The sequence below is a fragment of the Schistocerca gregaria genome, chromosome 8, assembly GCF_023897955.1.
Source record: "Schistocerca gregaria isolate iqSchGreg1 chromosome 8, iqSchGreg1.2, whole genome shotgun sequence".
NCBI classification, from domain to species: domain Eukaryota; kingdom Metazoa; phylum Arthropoda; class Insecta; order Orthoptera; family Acrididae; genus Schistocerca; species Schistocerca gregaria.
In genome coordinates, this window is record NC_064927.1 from 340,596,940 (window position 1) to 340,619,777 (window position 22,838).

General features: G+C 39.4%; 1 protein-coding gene across 3 annotated transcripts in view; it reads left to right on the forward strand.

The window, feature by feature from the left end:
- LOC126284690 (zinc finger C2HC domain-containing protein T03G11.3-like) overlaps positions 1-22,838 on the forward strand; it is a 102,180-nt gene that overhangs the window by 58,150 nt on the left and 21,192 nt on the right. For 2 of the 3 annotated variants that reach the window (XM_049983812.1, XM_049983813.1), the window contains exon 2: positions 14,775-14,880. The exons of the other annotated variant lie outside the window; for it this stretch is intronic. The gene's annotated coding sequence lies outside the window, so the exon portion shown is untranslated. The remainder of the gene's footprint in view (positions 1-14,774; positions 14,881-22,838) is intronic. 3 annotated transcript variants of the gene reach the window in all.

Sequence of the window (22,838 nt, forward strand, 5' to 3'; positions counted from 1 at the left end):
CTTTCAACATGGGGAGGACATTGAACAGATGCCGTTTGTGGTCAAATACAACAGTGCAACCTGGAGACCTGGTTAGTATCTGCATTTATGTTCAAGGATACTTTTTTTGCTGCCTGTCCATATTTTTACCCAACCCCTATTTAGTATTCCCACCAGCAGACATCATGATGGAGGCAGGTGAGCTGGCGTGGTTATGGTGGTGGAATAGTGTGGGTTTGCATCAGTCGCAACATCACAATTCCTGCAGCTGCCATTTTTCAGGTCCTCGGCATCACACTCCTTCCATTCATTGGATGAGCCATTGGTCCTGCCCCAACTACCTTGTGGTACATGTTCAAGGAGACTGCCCATATTTGGAGAACATGTGTGGGGTATGCTGTCAGGTGGGCCATTTAGGAACTGTTTGTGAAAGTCAGTGAGCCATGGGTTGGTATCTGATGACCCCGTGTTTTCACTGGACTCTGGGGCTGTCTCTGACACCTTGCATGTGACACCTCAGTGTGTTTCGCTGACACTGGTGGTGGATGGCTGACCAGTCAGGTATCAAGTGGACAAGGGAATGACAAGGAGCCTCATTAATTTAGACATGTACAGCCTCTTGGGCTGCACAGCATTGCAGCAGCCTGTACGTCAGTTGTGTCTTACAGTAAATGGTGTATTCCTTTGAGGGGGCAATTATCCAACTCTGCATGTTATAAGAATATGGAACAGCACCTTACACTGTTAATAGTCAATTCCATGTTGGCACAAAGTATTTTGGATTACATGCTTTTTTTGGTTTTGTCTTCCAGATAGTTGAAGCCTGTCTAGTGTCTCAGTCGGTCCCTTTTCAGGATTTGGAGTCCTTACTACAGTCATAAGATCAGTTGATTGAGAATACCTTGGGCTGGGAAGAAAATTTTGAGGCACATGTTCTTCTTAAGCCACCAGTGGTGGCTAAATTTTTCCCACACCATTCCCTTCTCCATGCTTGATAAGGTAAAGGTTGATATGACAATAAAAATAATCAGATTTTGACAATATAATGTAATTGCACAGATAAAAAATCTACTCACCAAGTGGTGGCAGGAGAACACGCATATAAAATAAGGTTTTACTTACGCAAGCTTTTGAAGCCAGTGGCTCTTTCTTCTGGCAGAATGATTGAAGGAGAAGGAACTTCTCCAGTTCCTTTCCCTTCACCCCTCTTCCTTCCCCTTCAACCCTTCTGCCAGAAGAAGGAGCCACTGCCTCTGAAAGCTTGCACAAATAAAATCTTTTTTATATGTGTGGTCTCCTGCCACCACTTGGTGAGTACACTTTTTATCAATCCAATTACTTTATAAGGTAAAGACTGAAATGCAGAATTGGCAGGATCAGGATATCATTACTCCTATTTTGTTGAGTCAATGGGCCATGCCTTTGATGGTGGTTCAGAAGCCCAATGACACAGTGCTCATTTTTGGCAATTTTAAACAGATGATCAAAGAGCAGTGTATTGGGGATTCATATCCAGTTCTGTGACTGGACGACCTGTTGGCAAAGTTGTCGGGGTGCCAGTATTTTTCACTCACTGACTTGTGATCACTTACATGTTGAAGACACCTTCGGTGATGCAGCATAATTATTCACAGGTGGAAAAGGAGGTACTAGCTATTGTTTTCAATATTAAGAAGTTCAATGTTTTCTTTAAGGGACAAGTCTCCTCCTCATCACAGATTACAAAGTGCTGATTTTCCTATTTTGACCGCTTTACAAGCTCCCAGATGAGACTCCCCACCAATTGCAGTGGTGGGCCCAAGACATTATTTTGTTACCTCTGCACTGCCCACTATACAAATGCTGATGCACTGTTGTGGCTGCTGGTCAGGCCTGATCTGAAGTTTGACCAGCAGGAGGCTCTTGTGTTCACATGTAATTATACTTTGCAGCAAACCTTGTCAGATTTTCTGTTGATAGTTGAGAGATCATGACCACCATGGCTCCTAACCTGCTTTCTGAAAAATCGTCTCTGCTTTCCAGGAGGGTTGGCTGGAGTGCATCCTTTTGTGCGTGGATACAGCATGGCATACATTTTTTCTCCACGTGACAAACTAATTTTTGTTCAGGGGTCCTCATACAAGTCACAGAAGTGCAATGCTGTCAAGTAGTCATTCTCGAAGCATTGTGTCCTTGCGTACTCCAGTTGCTCCATGTGTTGCACTTTGATATTACTCTTATGGAGGTGTTGGCACAATGTCACACCTACTGACTGGTGTTTGATTGTGACATTGAGCATTTGGTGCAGGCTTGCAGAGGCTGAGCACAGAACCAGGCCTTTCCAGTTTTCACCTGTCCTGAAAACATGCTTGGAATAGCGTGCACATCAGTTTGGCTAGTCCATTTTTGGGCAGCAAGTGATTGTTGGTGGTCAATGCTTCCATTTAGACCTGATCCTTTGATCAGCAGCAGAATTCCTGGCAGGTGTTGTGGAGGGTCACAAAGGTTGGCTGTTTATGTGGTGGATGTTGGCTGGGAACAGCTGACCCATCATGCAAATCATTTGCAGCTGCACATGTTGAGCCACCACTGCTGTGACTGTCCTGTCAGTTAGGCAGCAGAATTGATCACAATGGTGTTCCAAGTTTGGGCTCCCACTTGCAGTGGTGCACTTCCCTGTGGCTGCCTGCTTAGCACCCTCCCCCCCCCCCCCCCCCCTACTCCATTCCCCTTGTGGATATGGCCTCACCTCCACTGTTGCTGATTGACTGTTGCCTCTATCTCCTTCCACACCTCCAATGGAGACAGGGGCATTGGCATTGTCTCCTTTGCTGATTGGTTTACTGTCCAGACCTCTGGCCCTTTGCTGGAGGTCATGGTTCATGCCTGGTGATTTTTAGCCCTAAATGGACTTTTCAGGAGATAGGCTAGTATGGTAGTATATGTATCACAGTGGAATAGTTTGGACAACTGCCATGGGGGCTCATGTGTCACATGGTACTAGAAGACTCACTGAAGGAAATACTTACTTGTGTGCCGCAATACACCAGCTGAGTTCAACCATGCTGGACTTTGCCTTGTGCCATGTGCCATTTCTGTGTACTCAGTCCTCAGTCACCCACAAGTGCCACGTGTCATATTATTCTCTTTGTTCATCTCTAAGCAGTTTCAGACACACTGCTTCCCTGTAGATTGACTCACATTTCATTTTCTCTTGCGGGCCTCTGTTGCCCATTTTGTTGTTGGCCCGTACCACACCTCATGCTGACAGTGTTGTATAGCAGTGTTGTCATGCCTGTGTACATAGCATTCTCAACACTGACGTTTTTGAGATTCCCGGTTCTTGCACAATTTGTCTGCTACTGATGTGTGGATTCACTGCGACAGCAGCTTAAACACCTACTTGGGCATCATCATTTGTTGCAGGTCATGGTTGACATTTCACGTGTGGCTGAACACTTTCTGTTTGAAACTTCCTGGCAGATTAAAACTGTGTGCTGGACCGAGGTTTGAACTCGGGACCTTTGCATTTCACGGGCAAGTGCTCTACCAACTGAGCTACCCAAGCACGACTCACGCCCCTTTCTCACAGCTTCACTTCTGCCAGTATCTCGTCTCCTACCTTCCAAACTTAACAGCTCTCCTACAAACCTTGCAGAACTAGCACTCCTGAAAGAAAGGATATTATAGAGACATGACTCAGCCACAGCCTGGGGGATGTTTCCAGAATGAGATTTTCACTCTGCAGCGGAGTGTGCGCTGATATGAAACTTCCTGGCAGATTAAAGGTCCTGAGTTCGAGTCTCGGTCTGGCACACAGTTTTAATCTGCCAGGAAGTTTCATATCAGTGCGCATTCTGCTGCAGAGTGAAAATCTCATTCCGGAAACATCCCCCAGGCTGTGGCTAAGCCATGTCTCCGCAATATCCTTTCCTTCAGGAGTGCTGGTTCTGCAAGGTTTGCAGGAGAGCTTCTGTTAAGTTTGGAAGGTAGGAGATGAGGTACTGGCAGAAGTGAAGCTGTGAGGACGAGCCTTGGGTCATGCTTGGGTAGCTCAGTTGGTAGAGCACTTGCCCGCGAAAGGCAAAGTTCCCGAGTTCGAGTCTCGGTAGGGCACACAATTTTAATCTGCCAGGAAGTTTAATATCAGCGCACACTCCGCTGCAGAGTGAAAATATCACTCTGGAAACTTCCTGTTTCCTTAAATAGCGTAACTATCCGGCAAACAGTGCTGGACATTTAGATGATGTCGTCCAGGACACCGAACAGCATACATAGCACACTCCGGTTGGGCATTTTGATAACAATAGCCATACATCAACACGATATCGACCTTTTCCGCAATTGGTAAATGGTCCATTTCAACAGGTTATGTATCACGAAGCAAATACTGTCCACACTGGCGGAATTTTACGTGATACCACGTACGTATACATTTGTGACTATTACAGTGCCATCTATCACAAAGCGAAAAAAGTGGTCCAACTAAAACATTCATATTTCTTAACGTACTACACGGATATGTAATGAAAAATGTGGGTTCCTATTTTAAAAAACGCACTTGATATCCATTTGACCTATGGCAGCACTATCTAGCTGGCCAACCATAGTGCCATCTGGTTTCCCCCTTCAAGCTAGACAAGTTTCGTTCTTTGTAGTTTTTTTGTTTGACACTTATTTCGTGAGATATGTGGCCTGGTCACTATCAATGGACCACCCTGTATACATGAAAGCCCTCTCATGGACCATGGACCTTGTCATTGATGGGGAGCTTGTATGTCTTAGCGATACAGATAGCCATACCATATGTGCAACCACAATGGAGGGGTATCTGTTGAGAGACCAGACAAACGCATGGTTCCTGAAGAGGGGCAGCAGCCTTTTCAATAGTTGTAGGTGCAACAGTCTTGATGACCGACTGATCTGGCCTTGTAGCAAATGGCTGTGCTGTGCTGGTTCTTTTAATAGCTAAAAGCAAGGGGTAACTACAGCCATAATTTCTCCCAAGGGCATGCAGCTTTACTGCATGGTTAAATGATGATGGTGTCCTCTTGGGTAGAATATTCTGAAGGTAAAATACTTCCCCATTCAGATCTCCAGGTGGGGACTACTCACAACTCACAAGGGAACCTCCCCATCACACCCCCATCAGATTTAGTTATAAGTTGGCACAGTGGATAGGTCTTGAAAAACTGAACACAGATCAATCGCGAAAACAGGAAGAAGTTGTGTGGAACTATGGAAAAATAAGCAAAATATATGAACCGAGTAGTCCATGTGCAAGATACGGAACATCACGGAGAGTGTGAGCTCAAGAGCGCCGTGGTCCCGTGGTTAGTGTGAGCAGCTGCAGAACGAGATGTCAGTGGTTCAAGTCTGCCCTCGAGTTAAAACTTTAATTTCTTATTTTCGCAAAGTTATGATCTGCCCATTTGTTCATTGACGTCTCTGTTCACTGTAAGAAGTTTAGTGTCTGTGTTTTGCTACCGCACCGCAAAACCGTGCGATTAGTAGACGAAAGTACGTGCCTCTCCAATGGGAACTAAAAACATTTGATTGCAAGGTCATAGGTCAACCGATTCCTCCACAGGAAAACACATCTGATATATTCTATATGACACTGGTGACGGCATGTGCATCACATGACAGGAATATGTTGTCGACCCACCAAACTTGTATACTTGGCGAATGGGTAAAAAGATTCTTCTACCTTGCTCGATTTAGGTTTTCTTGTATACTTGGCGATAATCACTCCCAAAAAAGTGATGGAAACATAAGAGTTTGTCACATAAACTGAAAATAAGAAATTAAACTTTTCACTGGAGGGAGGACTTGAACCAAGAACCTCTCGTTCCACAGCTGCTCACGCTAACCGTTTGCACTTTCCTTGATGTTGCCTATCTTGCCTATGGACTACTCAAATTATATATTTTACTTATTTTTTCATAGTTCCACACAACTTCTTCCTGTTTTCTCGATTGATCTGTGTTCAGTTTTTCAAGGCCTATCCATTGCGCCAACTTATAACTAAATATGAGGGGAGTGCGATGGGGAGGTTCCCTTGTCAGGAGGATGCCATTATCAGGAGAAAGAAAACTGGCATTTTGCAGATTGCAGCGTGGAACTAGAGCGTGGAATGTCAGATCGCTTAATTGATTAATGGAAAATCTCATATAAAGATGTGAAACAATTACTAACAAAGAGATAGAGGGGCTGGCCAGTACTTACCTCAGCTCAGCACAGCCGATAGAAACACAAAAAACAACCGAAAATTTAAGTTCCTAGCTTTCAGAATAAATGTTCCTTCATCAGGGAGGAGAGAGGGGAAAGAAAGGGAAGAAGGGAAAGTGGATTTAGTTACTCACAACCCAGGTTATGAAGCAACAGGGAAAGGAAAACAGGAAGGGTAGCATCCTTCTGAATCTGCTTAGTGTAGTCATCTCTTGGTCTCCCTCTACAATTTTTACCCTCCACGCTGCCCTCCAATACTAAATTGGTGATCCCTTGATGCCTCAGAACATGTCCTACCAACCGATCCCTTCTTCTGGTCAAGTTGTGCCACAAACTTCTCTTCTCCCCAATCCTATTCAATACTTCTTCATTAGTTATGTGATCTACCTATCTAATCTTCAGCATTCTTCTGTAGCACCACATTTCGAAAGCTTCTATTCTCTTCTTGTCCAAACTATTTATCGTCCATGTTTCACTTCCATACATGGCTACACTCCATACAAATACTTTCAGAAATGACTTCCTGACACTTAAATCTATACTCGATGTTAATAGATTTCTCTTCTTCAGAAACGCTTTACTTGCCATTGCCAGTCTACATTTTATATCCTCTCTACTTCGACCATCATCAGTTATTTTGTTCCCCAAATAGCAAAACTCCTTTACTACTTTAAGTGTCTCATTTCCTAATCTAATTCTCTCAGCATCACCTGACTTAATTCGACTACATTCCATTATCCTCGTTTTGCTTTTGTTGATGTTCATCTTATATCCTCCTTTCAAGACACTATCCATTCCATTCAACTGCTCTTCCAAGTTCTTTGCTGTCTTTGACACAATTACTATGTTGTCGGCGAACCTCAAAGTTTTTATTTCTCCTCCATGGATTTTAATACCCACTCCAAATTTTTCTTTTGTTTCCTTTACTGCTTGCTCGATATACAGATTGAGTAACATTGGGGGGAGACTACAACCCTGTCTCACTCCCTTCCCAACCACTGCTCCCCTTTCATGCCCCTCGACTCTTATAACTGCCATCTGGTTTCTGTACAAATTGTAAATAACCTTTCGCTCCCTGTATTTTACTCCTGCCACCTTCAGAATTTGAAAGAGAGTATTCCAGTCAACATTGTTAAAAGCTTTCTCTAAGTCTACAAATGCTAGAAACGTAGGTTTGCCCTCCCTTAATCTAGCTTCTAAGATAAGTCGTAGAGTCAGTATTGCCTCACGTGTTCCAGTATTTCTACGGAATCCAAACTGATCTTCCCCGAGGTCGGCTTCTACTAGTTTTTCCATTCGTCTGTAAAGATTTCGTGTTAGTATTTTACAGCTGTGGCTTATTAAACCGATAGTTCAGTAATTTTCACATCTTTCAACACCTGCTTTCTTTGGGATTGGAATTATTATATTCTTCTTGAAGTCTGAGGGTGTTTCGGCTGTCTCATACATCTTGTTCACCAGATGGTAGAGTTTTGTCAGGACTGGCTCTCCCAAGGCCAACAGTTGTTCCAATAGAATGTTGTCTACTCCGAGAGTCTTGTTTCGACTCAGGTCTTTCAGTGTTCTGTCAAACTCTTCCCGCAGTATTGTATCTCTCATTCCATCTTCATCTGCATCCTCTTCCATTTCCAGTACATCGCCCTTGTATAAACCTTCTATATACTCCTTCCACCTCTCCGCCTTCCCTTCTTTGCTTAGAACTGGGTTTCCATCTGAGCTCTTGATATTCATACAAGTGGTTCTCTTATCTCCAAAGGTCTCTTTAATTTTCCTGTAGGCAGTATCTATCTTACCCCTAGTGAGATAAGCCTCTATATCCTTACATTTGTCCTCTAACCATCCCTGCTTAGCCATTTTGCACTTCCTGTCGATCTCATTTTTGAGGCGTCTGTATTCCTTTTTGCCTGCTTCATTTACTGCATTTTTATATTTTCTCCTTTCATCAATTAAATTCAATATTTCTTCTGTTACCCAAGGGTTTCTACTAGCCCTCGTCTGTTTACCTACTTGATCCTTTGCTGCCTTCACTACATCATCCCTCAAAGTTACCCATTCTTCTTCTACTGTATTTCTTTCCCCCATTCTTGTCATTTGCTCCCTTATGCTCTCCCTGAAACTCTGTACAACCTCTGGTTCTTTTAGTTTATCCATGTCCCATCTCCTTAAATTCCCACCTTTTTGCAGTTTCTTCAGTTTTAATCTACAGGGCACAACCAATAGATTGTGGTCAGAGTCCACATCTGCTCCTGGAAATGTCTTACAATTTAAAACCTGGTTCCTAAATCTCTGTCTTACCATTATATAATCTATCTGAAACCTGTCAGTATCTCCAGGCTTCTTCCATGTATACAACCTTCTTTTATGATTCTTGAACCAAGTGTTACCTATGATTAAGTTGTGCTCTGTGCAAAATTCTACCAGGCAGCTTCCTCTTTCATTTCTTTGCCCCAGTCCATATTCACCTACTACGTTTCCTTCTCTCCCTTTTCCTACTACCGAATTCCAGTCACCCATGACTATTAAATTTTCATCTCCCTTCACTATCTGAAGAATTTCTTTTATTTGATCATACATTTCTTCAATTTCTTCGTCATCTGCAGAGCTAGTTGGCATATAAACTTGTACTACTGTAGTAGGTGTGGGCTTCGTATCTATCTTGGCCACAATAATGCGTTCACTATGTTGTTCGTAGTTGCTTACCCGCATTCCTATTTTCCTATTCATTATTCATTATTACTCCCGCATTACCCCTATTTGATTTTGTGTTTATAACCAGAAGTCTTGTTCCTCCTGCCACTGAACTTCACTAATTCCCACTATATCCAACTTTAACCTATCCATTTCCCTTTTTAAATTTTCTAACCTACCTGCCCGATTAAGGGATCTGACTTTCCATGCTCCGATTCATAGAATGCCAGTTTTGTTTCTCCTGATAACGGCATCCTCTTGAGTAGTCCCCGCCCGGAGATCTGAATGGGGGACTGTTTTACCTCCAGAATATTTTACCCAAGTGGACGCCATCATCATTTAATCATACAGTAAAGCTGCATGCCCTCAGGAAAGCCAGCAGCTAGGAAAAAGATATGACCCAGGTTTAATGACACAAACTGAAAAAAATCACTGCATAGTACCAGAATCAAAGGGAGCAAGTGATGTGCTTAGTATATTACAGGAAGGGAACTATTAAATTTAAAGCCAACTGTTAGAATACATAAACAATAAAACAGAGGAACTAGTGAGAATATTACAGGAATATAGGCCAAACATTCTAGTAGTTACAGAACATGGGATAAAAGAAAATCACGTAGGAATGTACAACTTGAAGAATTATGTGAAAGTAGCCAATTTTTGCAGAACTTCCTATAAAGGTGGTGGGGTTGTCATTTTTTCTAACTATAAATCAACTAAAGCCATAGATATAGCAAAATATACTATATAATTGAACTTTGAAGCTACAGCACTGGAAACTAAAATTGCTGGGAATTTATGTTGTATATTAGGTTTGTATCGATCATCAAATGGTGTAATTAAAACCTTCTTTGAATACCTGGAAGATATAATCCAACACCTCTAAAAAACATATGCTTATTTGATCATTATAGGAGATCTGAACATAGACATAAGTAAAAATACTGACAATACTAAGACCTTAGTGGACTTATTGTGCATATACAATCTAAAAATAAAAATAGATAAACCAACCAGAGTAACAAAGCATAGTGAAACTATAATTGATTATGTAATAACAAATATTCCTATATGCTAGTGTGACACCCAGGTAATAAACTCCACATTAGCAGACCATTTTGCAATCATTATAGACATAAATATAAATACTAGTGATTTAGTGCAGAAGGTATGGCAGATGAGAAGACAGAACTACCCACATAAATCTGCTAAAAAGGATATTAGAGACAGAAACCTGGGAAACAATATATGCAGCTAAAGATGCAAACACTGTGTCCTGTTAGTAAAAGGCTTGTCATAAAGTAACAAAAAAAGAAAAGCTGGGTGACTGGAGAAGTAATCCATGCCAGAAATGATCTGAGAGTGTATTATGACCTCTCCAAACAAACAAAAATACTGAGGCCTATAGCACACTGTATAAAATAAAGAAGAAAGAGTACTGTAGTTTTGTCAGAGATACTAAAGCATCATTCATTAGGATGTTTATAGGTAAGGGAAAGAACTACTCAAAAAGTTTATGGTCTTTCATTAAGGAAGAGAGAGGAAAAGCAACAAATCAGGCAAAGGACATCTGCCCACTGATGAGTGGGAAAAGCAACGCAAACCCTCCAGAAATAGCCAATACTTTTAACGGATATTATATTACTGTAGCAGATGAATTAATAAGACAAAATAAAACAAATGCAGTAAGTAAACTGTTAAACCCCCCACATACAAATCATACTATGGTTTTCATACCTACAACAGATACAGAAGTGTCAAACATAATAAAACAACTTAGAATTAAACATTCATCTGGCTTGGATGGTGTCACATCACATCTCATAAAGGAATGCAGAGAAAGTATATTGAAACCATTGACACACATGCTGAATGCTGGGACAGAAGTAGGTATATTTCCAGATTCACTGAAAGTAAGTAAAGTGAAGCCAATATTTAAGAAAGGGAACAGAGATGAATTAGGAAATCACAGGCCAATATCATTGATCTCAAAATTTGTTAAAATCTATGAAATGATAATAAATAATAGAATTGCAAGTTTTATAACAAAGTACAGTATACTGCATGGTTTCAGAGAAGGGAAGTCAACAAAAACATCATCAACAGACATAATTGAGAATATTTCTTAATTTACTTGACAGCAACAAAAGACTTATGGGATTTTTATGGACCTATCTAAGGCTTCTGATTTTTGTGAACCACTCAAAATTAATGATGAAATTATATCAGTATGGAATTAGAGGAAAATGCTATGACATACTTAAATCATACATTCAAATAGGAAACAATGCATGGAATCAGACATGCTAGTGGGGGAAAATAACAAACTACAGATCAGAATTGCAAACAGTTAAACACGGTGTGCCACAAGGGTTGGTGCTTGGGCCAATACTATTTGTACTCTACCTAAATGACTTCCCTAGCTATATAAATCAGGAACTTATAATGTCTGCTGATGACACAACAATCATTTGCACAGCTGACACAAATGAGGAGCTTGAGAAGGAAGCACTCCTGAATATCGTAAATGCAAAAAAATATTGAACACAAAACAACCTGTTTGTGAATCAGTCTAAAACAATGAATGTAGTATTTCAGACCAAGCAAAGTGAAAATTATAATATAAATGTTAATATAAATGGAAAGACTATTACAGAAGTAAGCAGCACAAACTTTCTAGGAACTATAAGAGACAAACATTTGGCATGGGGGGGAGCACATAGATGTACTGTGTAAAAAGATAAACAAACAGATCTTCATCATGCATAAAACAGCTAAGACTGTGGATGATAAAGTCTTCAGATCAATGTATTATGGACTTGTCTTCCCACATTTGTCTTATTCAGTTCATATATGGGGAAGTGCACAAGCTGGCTACTTAAAAAGAATATTGACAATTCAGAAAAGGGCAGTGAGATGTATAGCAAAAATTCCACCAAGACAGACCTATAGGCAAGCTGTTGTACACTATAATATTATGACAGTATATTCACTCTACATATAGCAAAGCATAATGGCAGTAAGGTCAAGTGATAAACCCCCCCTAAATAAAGATGTACACAAAAATGGCACAAGAGGAAATGAAAATTACTACATCATAAACAGAAATCTAAAACTGTCTATGGCTGCCCCTGAAGAAGCAGGCAAAAGATTTTTTAATAAAGTCCCCAAAATCATTAAAAAAGAAACAGACCTAACATGTTTTAAAAATCATTTGAAACTATATCTCACAGAGAAATGTATATACAGTTTGAGTGAATACTAAGATGGTGTTTAAATATGTTATATAATTACTGAATTGTACCTTTAAAATTTCTCATTTCTGTATGTTGTTTGGATTTGTGTGTATATATAATGTGAAACATGTAATACCTTTGTATGCTTATAGACTATTTCTGTTTAATTATTTGTTTCATTTATATATAATGAAATCAAGTTTGACATTAATAGCCTATTGTATGACACACCCAATACTCTCAGCTGGAGTTTCAGCTGGAGTCCATGGGCAAAGAATAAATTAATAAAAAAATTCCTTAAACCCAAGAAGACAAGCCAACGCCAGCATTACTCCTTTTGCTGTGTATAAATTTAATTATATGCCCTTTAGACTTCGAAATAAACCATGAACATTTCAGAGGTTTATACACGAATTCATGAGAGAGCTGTATTTCTGCTTTTCCTATCTGGATGATATTTTAAAGCCTCAGAATCTCCCAAACAACATAATAAGCATCTAAATTTACTCTTTAAACAACTGAATTAGTATGGTCTAGCAATAAATGTTGCAAAATCCGTATTTGGAGTGCAAGAACTAACATTCCTGGGACAATTAATCACACCCTCAGGAACTAAGCTGGATCCAGAAAAAAGTGTCAGCGCTTATGAACTACAAGCGACCTGAAACTGTTTGCGAACTTCGAAAATTTTTAGGAATCATCAATTTTTGTCATAGGTATTTAGAACATGCTGCAGAAAACCAAGCTTTGTCGAATGATTACCTAAAAGGAACAACTAAAAATGACCGAAGACATATTGACTGGACAGAAGAGGCAATTGCTCAGTTTCACAAATGTAAAGAAGATCTTGCAAATGCAACAATTTTAACGTTTCCGGATTTTCACAGCCAACTGGCATTATTTGTGGATGCATCAGATTTTGCAGCTGGTGCTGTGTTGCAACAGTGGCAAGATGAACATTGGAAACCTATTGGACTATTATCAAAAAAGTTCATGAACGCACAGAAAAAGTATTCCACATATGATAGAGAACTACTTAGTATATATTTGCCTGTAAGAGCGGCTGGCAGTAAGGTTGGCTTCAGAGCTATATGTTCTGTGATATCACAAGAGACAAAAGAAGAAGATTATATTGTTTTTGAAAGTTATAAAATGTATCGTTGCTAAGCATCATGCGGATTCACATCTTTTAAAATGTTATAATAAAGAAGTTTTAAGATCTTATTTGTGTGTGTGTTTATCCGTGTTACACACCACCGAGAGCACCTTCATCTTTATGCTTTGCCCCCTCCTCCCCTTTCTCAATTCTCTACCCCATCTCTCTCTCTCTCTCTCTCTCTCTCTCTCTCTCTCTCTCTCTCTCTCTCTCTCTCTCTCTCTCTCTCCCTTCTCCCTCTTGCTCTACCTCTTTCAACCCCATTCCCACCGCCATATGCCTGCTAGTGTGGTTATACAATCTCTTCCCTCAGGATGGCCAGTACAATTTGGCTGTAACCTTTCATACACATTGCATAACTAATACCCCTTTCTTGTGCTTGATTAAATGGATAAATGTGATTTTATGGCTGTTAGGGTCCTTAATTTTTATTGCTTCATGAAAGACAGCTTTGTGGTTTGATGTTTGTTTTTACCTGGGAAATGGACAAAAAAACTTTGTTTTATATAAGTCTCTAAGATTTATAAAGCTCTATAAGATTTGTTATGGCACTTGTAGAGGGTTGGAGGTGATAAACATTTTTTAATGTCCTATTATTTTTATTTTTTTAATACTAATGTTATGGTTCACATATACTGAGTTGTACATACCATCATAGCAAACACCTTTGCCATAACACACCATATGTGGCACTGCTGTGCTTTGCTGTTCAGTGATTTTAAGTATTTTACTGTTTTTGGTAAAAATTATAACATTATTTGTTTCATTGTACTTGTACTGTTATTGTATTAATTGTTGTATGTTTGATGATTGGAGAATTCTTTAATAAACAAGAAAGATATTTCCTCTAACCTAATAATGTGTTCCTTCCTGAGGTTTCCTTACAGCAGGGGAGGAGTAGACTGCCAATTTCTGTAAGCTCTGTAACTGCTCATTTGCACTTTGTTATAAGTATATGTTTGTTATTTTGACATTGTTCTTACATTTTGGGAGTACCATTTTCACTACCAGTATGAGATTTTCTCTCTGCAGTAGTGTGTGCACTGATATTGAACTTTCTGACAGATAAAAACTGTCTGCTGAACTGAGGCTGAAATCAGGACCTTTGCCTATCATTGCCAAGTGCTCTACTGACAACCACTGAAGCACAACTCATGACCCATCCTCGCACCTTTACTTCTGCTAGTACCTTATCTCCCAGCTTCAGAACTTCACAAAGTGAACCTCACACGACAAGAACTTCTGGAACAAAGGCTATTATTATGTCTTCTCAATATACTTTTGTGATTGCCAGCTGCAGTGATCTTGTGGTTCTAGGCGCTCAGTCTGGAACCTTACGACTGCTACGGTCACAGGTTCGAATCCTGCCTCGGGCATGGATGTGTGTGATGTTCTTAAGTTATTTAGGTTTAAGTAGTTCTAAGTTCTAGGGGACTGATGACCACAGATGTTAAGTGCCATAGTGCTCAGAGCCATTTGAACCATTTTTTTCCTTTTGTGATTAGGTAGCTCAGTGAGCAGTTCCTCACTAAAAGCAATGGTCCCGAGTTCAATTCTTAGTCTGGTGAACAGTTACAATCTGCCAAGAAGTTTCACCATTGTGACTATCTGGTACGTATTTCTTGAAATGATATTTTCCGTATTTTTGATGTGCACTTTGTATTGCATATGATTGTAATTTTGGGTTTCTGTCTTGTAGGATAATTTGAAAATGGGTCCCGACCCTAAAATAGTTATCAAGTAAATAAAAGTGAAATTTGCAACTTTGGATGTTATATATTGTAAAAATTCAGATTGTCCAAGCAGAGGAAGTGTTGCTAATGGATAGTTACATTGCCTTAAAAAACTGCCTTATCAAGCATTTTGTGTCAACTCCTGAAGTATGGCCTCAGAGATTATTTACAGTCGAGCAGATGGGAAACAGTTCACCCAAGCAATTGTTGCAAGAGCTGAGGTCACTGGTGGGGGCAGACTTGTTATCGGAAAACTCCATGGTGGCTCAAATGGCTCTGTACAGACATTCACACTTTTTGGCAGCAGACACAGAGTTGCCACTTGACGTGTTAGTGGGTAAGGCAGAAGCCCTTGTAAGTTGTTTGCAGCACACTGTTGGTAGCACAGATGCAACATACTGTGGGGCAGATGGCTCAGAACTGTGCATTTTAGGGGCAGAGCTGACCAACAGCCCTGGGACATGAATTCTGCACAGCACACACTCGACAACCACAGATCAACTTGCCGTAAGTGTGAAAGAACTGAGCACCCAAATTGTTGCACGTAAAATCATGCAAAGCACTGATGACACAGGGCAGGCTAAGTGGCATAAGGCATCCATTCTTCATGATTAGGATAACAAGAGATGTTTTGGGAAATTCAGCTGGTGCTACTATGGATTTGGAAGAAAATCTCAAAATTGTGTGGAACCCTTTAGCCATCCAAATGCATCCAGTAGCCACTACTGGGCACCAGTGGCCGTCATTCTGTTAAATAGTCACCCTACCCACAATTCTCCTTTCATGACTACTGCATCAGGAATTCTCAAGACGTATACTTCTGTTAAAGCTTGTGGAGTGCAACCGGTTGTGCCATAAAAAATATTTCTGCAAACAGCTCGTTTCAACAAATTCACTTTAATGATACTGTCTTGACAGTGCTGATGGTATAACCTCGAAAACAGTGAACAAACAGGATGTGAGTAACTCTGACATTGGCCACACCCAATCAGCTGAAATTCATTTTAAACAAAGTGGAACAAGTGCCACGGACTTCTCAGAGTAAAATTTACTCCTGTTCTGCATTTCAATAGAACAGTGATGATTTGAGTCCCAAAACTAAGAAACACGAGATGTTACTCAATCTTTAATTCAGGTTGTGACGTGCATATAGGATTGTAGTATTTTACAAATCGTGGGCGGGACTACAACAAAACCAGTTACTTATTATTAGCGTTACACGAGGTTTATTTTAATCGCTGCCTCTCCCGGCTAAAGATAGTTATCCAGTTAAAGAAATCTCCACGTGGGGACATGTACCAATGTAGTCTGTCAAGCAGTGTAAATGGCACTAATTTTGTTTTACAAGAGTGATCTCACACAATTTAGCCAACAATTATTTCAGGTGGCAACATTTTTCTTTAAACAAAATGAACTATTTTTACACACAATACCACACTGATGTATTCTTTCCTGTCCAAAATTATTTCCTAAAAGTTCTAACGAAATAATCAGGTTTCATACATTGGCAGAGAACAATTTCACCACCTAAGATGCTCTTTGCACCATATTTAAAGATTATTCATAATGTCAGTCAAATTTATGATTTCTGGGTGGGTTCTGGGTCACGAATATACAATTATAATCATAAAAATTGACCATCAAGATTCATATGTGCTTAGTAGTCTGATTTAAAATTGCCACTGTAATATTTCACGAAGATGGCGGCTAACATAGGAATTTCACTTATCGAATCTGGCTCAGGCATTGTTTTACTCTCAACGAATAATATATACATTAAATCTTTTCTGTACCTTAATTATATCCATTAATACTGAAAAGAGTTTCTCCATGTTAATCACTCATTATTCAGCATTTTACCAATAATCTGCACTGTAGATCAGTAGCGTTAAAGCTGCATTCCACTGTAGTTGAATAGAAAACTTAACCTTTATATAGGACTAGATTCATATTAAAATAAAAGTTCAAACACATGTATTGATTACAACTACACAGAAACTCTGTTTTTCAAATATTACTTAACAACATAATACAGTTTTTTACCAACCTCAGTGCTACAAGACATCAATCATGTCCGATCATTACAACAAAATGGTTACATTCAGTCTGCTGTAAATGACTCCAAAAGACTTTATTGTAAACAGGTTGACAGGAACCAAATTTCTCATGAACATGGGATGTGATCTCAGTGTGTGCTCTCATTACAAATTCAGTGCAGATAATTTTACAAGATAGCAGCTAATAACTCTCTTATTCAAATATACAGGGTTCTCCATTGATAGTGATTGGGTCAAATATCTCACTAAATTAGCATCAAACAAAAAAATACAGGAACAAATCTGTTCGAGCTTAATGAAAAAATAGAAGAACAAATCTGTTTGAGTGTGATGGGGGGAAAACAGATGGCACTATTGATGACCCACTAGACGGCGTTTTTTAAAAATAGGTACCCCCATTTTTAGAATGTACTTGTATAGTCAATAAATAAATAGGAATGTTTGATTTCGAACATTTGTTTTGTTTTGTGATGGACGGCCCTGTAATATTCTCACATATGTAGCAATGCACCTGGTAGCACTGTGTGCAAAATGGTTCAAAAGGCTCTAAGCACTATGGGACTTAACATCTGAGGTCATCAGTCCCAAAGACTTAGAACTACTTAAACCTAACTAACCTTAGGACATCACACACATCCATGCCAGAGGCAGGATTTGAACCTGCAACTGTAGCAGCAGCGTTGTTCTGGACTGAAGCGCCTAGAACTGCTCGGTCACAGTGGCCGGCTCACTGTGTGCAATTCATTACTTAAATTAGATATGATAATACTCTTGTCCAGTCATAATAATCACACGGAATACATAAATGGAACATATATTTTTATGTTAAAATGGAACATTTAACAGATCATAAAAGCTAGATATAGTGTTTATTTACGGCTATTGTGATCGAAATGCCCAACAATCTTCTGCTATATATGTTGATCATTATCCTGACAGACAGCATCCAAAGTGTACGGACCTTTCATCAGATAGTTAATGTATTTAAAGAAATGAGAAGTGTTCAGCCAAAGAAGAAGACACAACCAAGAACAATAACAAATGAAGATGCCCAAATAAGTATTTTAGCTATACTTGAGGCTAATCTGCACATCATTAGCAGACACAGCAGACACGGGAATTTCAAAAAAATTGGTTTTGAGAATTCTGCATCATCACACCATATTTCTATGCACCAGGAATTGTATGACAATGATTTTGAACATCATGTAAATTTTTGCCACTGGGCACAAAATAAATTACGAGATGTTAACAGTTCTTTTTCAAAAGTTTTATTTAGTGACAAAGCGTCATTCACTATCAAAGGTAATGCAAACCAGCATAATATGCGCTATTGAGCTACAGAAAATGGCTGCAGTTAGTGGAAATCAGCAACCCTGGCAGGTTAATACATGGTGCAGAATTATGAGAGTACATCTAATTGGCACTTATTCTATCAATGGCAATCTAAATTGTGCAATGTATGCAGATTTCTTAATTAACGTTTTACCCATTCTGCCGCAAATTTGATGCTAATAGCGTGAGATATTTGGCCCAGTCACTATCAACAGACCACTCTGTATAGGAAAAAGCCATTGAATTTGGACCTTGGTTTGAACAGGATGTCCTGCTGGACCTACATAGTTGGGAACATTACTGAAACTGTAGTAGGGCGAATGTTCTTTATATCTTTTTACCAGTGGCAGATCTCCACAACAGGAAGCTATTGTCATTAGTGACAGTACAATCAACTCAGCGCAATAAAAACTAGGATAGTACCATAGAAGAATTCTAGAGATTAAGTCACTAGGAAGATGAAAGCAGTTGGGCAAACAAAATACTATCCACTTAACTGAAACTTTGCCTGGACCATAGACCGACTATTGCCAAAAAATTTTCAGTTGTGTAAGAAGACATTAAAAAGCAGACCCAAAATTATATCAATAATCAGCCATCAAGAATTCTAAAATGATTTCCTTTCTGATGGGCTTGCTGCAGTTGCTGTTCCTACCTTTAACCTAGTTACTGGTAGCTCTACTAGATTCCTAATTTTTATTTGTTGCCAAAAGAACTCAGACCTGCTGATATACTTGAACCAGTACCCACCAGACCCACATTTTCAACATTCTCCACATTTATCTTGACAATGGGTTGCACCTTTTCAACTTTTAACATCTTCAACAAAGGTTTCCTTCATTAAATCAATTTCCTCCCTTCTCTCTTTATACATCGTACAAATATTAAGCATCTGCTTCCACCTTTGGTCTCTATCTCCCTTAAATAAATTAGCTAATATCTCAATCACAACATGATCACTCAGCTTCTCAGTCTTTTAACTTTTCCCATTCATCTGGTACTAATGTCTGTTGTAGTTTTGCATATGAAATCCAGCCTTTCACATTATTTTCATCCTTTCCCATCCATTCACTCTTAATATCCTTATCTAGTACCATACGATTTTAATCTTCCATGAATACAAATCTTTTTACTTCATCTATTGAGTAAATTTTATCGATGTCACATCCATTATCATCCTCACCTCTTTTCTTCTCCAATACATCTTTTAATGCAACTAATCTCATATTGAATTACCTCTGGTGCAAGTGCACCATTCACACCTTCTGCACCATTGCCACATACACCTACAACACATGCCCCCATTGGTACAACCACATTTAGAAAAACCGAAGAACACTTATCTCGTATGACACCAAAACTGTTAATAATATTATCACTTATTATATCTCTAACAGGTTCTTATATTTTACCATTAGAAGAATTCACTTCTGCCTCTACATCTATCAGGGTGCAATGTAATTCAGTGTCACTCGCGCAGTTTTCCTTCACTATGGCTTCAACTGCTGCAACAGGCCATTCTGCACGCTGTTTGTACCATGCTTACCAACTTACAGGATAACGGCATGAAATTTCAATTTGTTATTACAAATTTAAGGTTTTCATTTGACTCACCCTCATATCGTTTTCCTACTGCTAACTCCAGTACTATTAGTTACATAGCTCCTTATTTTCATATTAACATATGCATCCACCACTGTTAGAGTCAGTATCTCTAGAGGTCTAGATGAATGTATTGATTTGTTAAGCTCACACAACTCTCTCTTATGGTTTCTCTTCTACTTCTGTAAGCTAGTCCATTTAAGAAATCATTTTGCAACCATAATTTCTTGGCCTGCCACCATTGTTTATTAAAAATATGGTTTCAAAATTCTTATAATTTATAAGTTGTTCAGCATACCGGTTAACCAAAATTTGAGCTGGTCCCTCCAGCTGTCTCTTCAGAAACCTCACTTTTACCTCCTCATTCATCCCTATTACAAAACTGTCCTTGCATGCTGCAAAGAAGTCTACTGCATGGTACTTGTTTTCAGCTCTGAATAGCTTTATATTATTTCCTGATCTCATAGGGCATATTACCATCATACCTGCATGCCCAGCTGCTCCACTACTTGTGTTTACCTTCAGTTTATTTTTCCTTCACTAATTTTTACCTTCCCCTCTAAATTCTCATTTCTGGTTTTAATTACAAATACTAACTCAGCATTTGTCTACAGATCAAATTTCCTGTGCTGCTTCTCCTGTGGTTCAATTCAACCCCAAAGTTCTCACTGTACAGTCTTCACTTTGGCTACCAGCTCCTTTTCTCCCTTGTCCACTTGATTTTCACAAGTTTTCAGTTTATTTTCAGTTTCACCAAATCTCCTCTCCAACTGATCAAATCTATTACTTATAGTATTTATTTCATCCCCAATATAAAATTTTAAATCCCCAATTTCAGAGTTAATATCTTCAAATTTTGAATGGATACTTTCAATTAATTTCTCAATCAGTGCACTGAACAACTGAGAAAGTTCATTTCTGTCACTGAACACATTTCCTTTGGCATGCTAGGTCTGGTTGTATTATTCGTAATATCATCTGATTTGCGTTCATTAGCAACACTGTATACATTGCAACTGATGCCTGTACTTGTCCACTATGATGCTGACACTGAGATCTCTGCTGCTACTGCAGCCCTTGGTATTGGTGGTGACGTCAAGGCAGTGATGTGACGTGGAGGCATACATGGTGAGTGCAGTGATGCTGTGGTGTGGAGATGCACATGGCAACAGTAGTGGTACAGATATGTGTCTTGGTTGGCAAAACAGAATCAGTGGTGGTGACATGGAAGCAGCAGTAGGAATGCTGTGGTGTTGGCATAATTTGGCACAGTGACTGAATGTGACCAGGCAGCAGATAGCAGCTTGGCTTGTTCATGGGACAAGAATGCAGCTGCAAACTGAAGGAAAACAGCAACATTGGCAGGCAGCAGAGTGGTCAGTGGTGGCTTGCTCTGACTGCAGCATAGGCTGGCAGCTGTATCAGCGTAGCAGTTCTGTGAAACTCACACAAACGTTCAGCAGACCAAATTTGTGACACAAAGACTGTGGCACGAAATGTGCTGGCATGAAATCAGTGTACACTGCAGAATCACTAAAAGCATAGCCTAGTGCTTTGTCAAATGTTCAGCTGTGCTTGATTGCACTGCTAGAGCTTCTAACACTATCATTACTGATGTACCATTCAAAAGCCATTATTACATAACTTGATAAGAACAAATTGCATTTCTTCAGACAGTTAAAACAACTATTTAAATGCATAAATGTATGTTGTGGTAAATAGCAGTGTAGAAAAACAGTTATGAAGTTGTTGGAATGAGCAGAAAAGTTTTAATACTCATCTTGTTTTGTTAATATATTTGTGGCTGCAGACATCATCATCTTGTTGTGTGGGGGTGATATTAAGGTCTAGGTTTTTAAGTGTAAGTGAAGATACTTATCCATATTTTCTTGATGTTGTGGTTTATTTCCCACACACACACATGGAAAACAATGGAAATCACACATCATCTTTCTGTAAATTGCTAAAGAGAGCCTCCTTGACAGCTCCTGCAACTTTCATAATAAACACTGACCTCAAATTTAGAAAAATGTAAAACTTTTCAGATGCCTTTGCAATTACAAACCACAGATGTATATAACACACCCTCTATTCATGATAAGCAAGAAAAAGTATATTACACCACTTGTAAAACAAACTTCAACTTCAACTTGAAACAAAGACTGCCCTACTTGTGGTGTGTATCATAACAATATACACTGAAGGGCCAAAGAAACTGGTGTAGTCATGTACATTCTAATACAGAGATATGTAAATAGGCAGAATTTGACACTGTGGTTGGCAATACCTCGACAAATGTCTGGGGCAGTTCCTAGATTGGTTACTGCCCCTGCAGTGGCAGGTTATCAAGATTTCAGTGAGTTCGAATGTGGTGTTATAGCACGTGGATGATGGGGCACAGCATCTCTGAGGTAGTGATAAAGTGGGGATTTTCCTGTATGATCATTTCACGAGTGTACCGTCAATATCAGAAATCTGGTAAAACATCACATCTCTGACATTGCTGTGCCCCCCCAAAAAACCTACAAGAACAGGACCAACAATGACTGAAAAGAATAATTCAACATGACAGAAGGACAACATTTCTCCATAATGCTGCAGATTTCAATGTTGTGCCACAAACAAGTTTCAGCATGCGAACCATTCAATGAAACTTCAGCAATATGGGAGCTGAAGGCCCAGCCTGTCAATGCTGACATTGGACTGTTGATGACTGGTAACATGGTGCCCAGTCATACTATCTTGTTTCAAATTGTATTGAGCGGATGAATGTGTATGGGCATGGATGGAGACAACCACATGAATCCATGGACCCTGAATGTCAGCAGGGGTCTGTTCAGCT